The following is a 3,641-nucleotide window of genomic DNA, read 5'->3' on the forward strand; positions in this document are numbered from 1 at the left end:
ATTGCGGCCGGTAATATCAAAGTCTCTGCAATAGTGTGTGGTTTCATAGCATAGCGGGCCTAGCCATTCACCGTGGGAATGATTAAAGTACAACGGTCAAGTGCGGCATTTTCCCATGATCTAAAGGCACTCTCTCATTGAATTTGATCTTTCAGATTTGAATAATTTTCATTTAGATGTTAAAGGTTAACCACATTACAATGATTTAGATACAAAGACGATATTATATATATATTTTAATACTTTTTTTCCAGGATTTTGAAAATTCTCCTGTGACCCCATTTTCATATCAGGACCCTTAGTTTGGGAACAGCTGCTCTAGGTGAAATTCATTTTTTAACAACATAAATCACAGCACGGCATCCCCGTGATTCCCATTTGTCGCATAATTTGGTAGTGGGACTCATGATTAGGTTTGAGAGCATAGGTACCATCAGCTCTTTGACGGAGGAATTTGCAAACCATAAAGCTGTCTTGGTCTTGACACTATTTCCAGAAGCCAGTGGCTTGGGTCCTCATTGCTCTGGACTTTCCTGTCAGGAGATGTGCCTAAATGTGGGTCGTGGGGGTTGACTTTGGTGTACCATGCTGCTGCAACCGGCTAAAGCTCCAGGCCCCTCTTCATCGCCTTGGTCTGCACTGTTGTCTTCCTCTGCATGCTGGTGGCAAGACTGTCAAAGTCTGATACCCTGGAGCACACCATCTTAAGAGGATGAAGTAAGGCGCTGGGAGTGGACGTGATGACAGGTGTTGTTGTTGCTCTGCTGTCTTGTCTCTTTTTTCCAAGTGCCTCTGCTCCAGACTGGGAGATAATCATATCACCGTTGTAATACATATCATTTTCATTCAGAACTGTAGGGAAACAGCTTGGGTGTGGCGGCAGGGGAAATGTTGGGAACTCATCAGTAGGGTTGGATGAGGATGGTGGTGGCTCTGTGTTCTCCAATAGTGGCAGCTGCAAAAGAAGTGGAAAGAACAGTTATTACAAAGCACCAACATTATTGATTCAATCATGTACTGTAGGAATCTATAGAAGTCTATAGAAGAGCCTATAGAAGAGCATCCCCAGTTGGAGGAAGAACAGGAGGAAGGGGAGAGCTTAAAGATTTAACTCGCTCAAAAGGAAGAGGAAATGGACTCAAAATCCCCAACCCATTAATTCCAGAGTCAGTAAATAACAGCAGTGTCCCTAACTACACTGAACAAAAATATAAACACAACATATAAAGTGTTCGTCCCATGTTTCATGAGCTGAAATAAAAGATCCCAGATATGTTCCACACACACAAAAAGCTTATTTCTAAATAAATAAAATAAAAATATTTCTCTCAAATGTAGTGCAAAAATGTGTTTACATCCCTGTTAGTGAGCATATTTCCTTTGCCAAGACAATCCATTTGTGACACACAGAAATATGTATGGTCATATTTTTGATGTTTTCTTTTGTTTGTTATTTTATGGGTCCATCCCTTGTATCATTTTCTAGGCCTCCTAGGTATTTTCATTTAAATTAATGTATATGAGTACTGCCACTAGGCGGAGCCGTGACCTCAAATGGGAGCGTTAGTGAGATTGTGAGGTCTTGGAGGTTTCTTCTTCAATCTTGGAGAATGCCTACTACTGAAAACCACTAACGTTTCTCCGTCTCATCATTTTATCCTGTTAATTCAGGTATGTAATGTGCAAAAGTGCAATATGGCCCTCAAAATATTGAGGTAACATGGTTAATGACATAGTCCATGAGTTTGGTGATGTTTGAAGGCAATTGGAGGGAGTGTTAATCGAGTGAAAAACTAATTGGTATTCTCCCCACTGTAAGTCATGGAGGTTGGCTATGTTGCTAATGGTTTACATGTAAGAGAAGGAGTTAAGTTACTCTACGTTTTAGCTCCTATTAGTTTTATTTTCTATGAACGAAGGCTCAGTTTAGTTCGGGTAATATATGTAAATATGCGATGTGATGATAAAATGTGTTAATATTGGTACAAAAATAACGTTTAACAGTTCGCTAGCTTGATGCTAAACAAATTTAGCTTGGCTGGGCACTAGCTAGCTCTAGGCTAGTTGGTTTCGGTCATTGTTAGCTTACGTGTTGGTGGTTTATAGTGGTTTATAGTGTAATGGTTGTAGCATTGTTTAGCACAGGCCTCCAGCAATTTACAACTTTTTCAAAATTGACAATGATAGTACAGTAATTTATATACGATATGAATGTGTAGAAGTATGGTGACCTTTTATTTTCTGGGATACTGGAATATGGAATGGAAAGATTTAATACTACAATAGAGTTGATTTTTTGACAACAACAACAAAAGATGAAGACAATATAATATTTTAATAAATCTTGGAGAATGCCTACTACTGAACACAACTGACGTTTCTCCGTCTCATCATTTTATCCTGTTAATTCAGGTTTGTTATCTGATGACCACATCTCAGTCCGAGGCGTGTAACAGATTTTGGGGGGCTCGTCCGGGATCGGTGCCACCTTCAGGAGGTAGCTGATCCAGAGCTCGATGAACCAGGGACAGCGTGACTTGTGACCAGAGCGAGAGGACTACGAGTGGGTGACTAAGCAGCGGCAGGTGACCAGCGTGAAAGGGGATCCTGGCAGAGAGAGTGCAGCACTACGTACCTGAAGTGTTTGGAAGCGTGGTTCATGTCCGACGACAAAAGGAAGGGACTGGTCTGGGCCATTAAGAAGAGGTTGTCTACGCTGACATCTGATCCAGTTGGCTGAAAGTCTTGATGTGGTACCAGAGCTAGACCCAGCTTGTGTGAATTAATGTGTTGTAAGACCCTACTTGAGCTAGAGCAGTGGTTCCCAAACTTTTTATAGTCCCGTACCCCTTCAAACATTCAACCTCCAGCTGCGTACCCACTCTAGCACTAGCGTCAGCGCACTCTCAAATGTTGTTTTTTTGTAAGCCTGCCACACACACACTATACGATACATTTATTAAACATAAGAACGAGTGTGAGTTTTTGTCACAACCCGGCTCGTGGGAAGTGACAGAGAGCTCTTATAGGACCAGGGCACAAATAATAATATAATAATAATCAATAATTTTGCTCTTTATTTAGCCATCTTACATATAAAACCTTATTTGCTCATCAGAAATTGTGAATAACTCACCACAGCTTAATGAGAAGGGTGTGCTTGAAAGGATGCACATAATTCTGCAATGTTGGGTTGTATTGGAGAGAGTCTGTCTTAAATTATTTTCCACACACAGTCTGGGCCTGTATTTAGTTTTCATGCTAGTGAGGGCCAAGAATCCAATCTCACATAGGTACATGGTTGCAAAGGGCATCAGTGTCTAAACAGCGCGATTTGCCAAGGCAGGATACTCTGAGCGCAGCCCTATCCAGTGGCATCTGATTAAATTCAATTTTCACAGAACCGCTTGTTGCAATTTCGATGAGGCTCTCTTGTTCAGATATCGGTAAGTGGACTGGAGGCAGGGCATGAAAGGGATAATGAATCCAGTTGTTTGTGTCGTCCATTTCAGGAAAGTACCTGCGTAAATTGCGCACCCAGCTCACTCAGGTGCTTCGCTATATCACATTTGACATTGTCCGTAAGCTTGAGTTCATTTGCACACAAAAAAATCATACAATGATGGAAAGACCTGTGTGTT

General features: G+C 41.3%; 1 long non-coding RNA gene across 1 annotated transcript; it reads left to right on the forward strand.

Annotated features, from left to right (window-relative positions):
- The first annotated feature begins 1,595 nt into the window (after positions 1–1,595).
- LOC121531365 lies at positions 1,596–3,231 on the forward strand. Its single transcript, XR_005994135.1, has 2 exons — positions 1,596–1,671; positions 2,413–3,231. It is a non-coding gene; the product is annotated as an uncharacterized LOC121531365 (long non-coding RNA).
- The last annotated feature ends 410 nt before the right edge of the window (positions 3,232–3,641 follow it).

Source organism: Coregonus clupeaformis, chromosome 19 (assembly GCF_020615455.1).
Source record: "Coregonus clupeaformis isolate EN_2021a chromosome 19, ASM2061545v1, whole genome shotgun sequence".
NCBI classification, from domain to species: domain Eukaryota; kingdom Metazoa; phylum Chordata; class Actinopteri; order Salmoniformes; family Salmonidae; genus Coregonus; species Coregonus clupeaformis.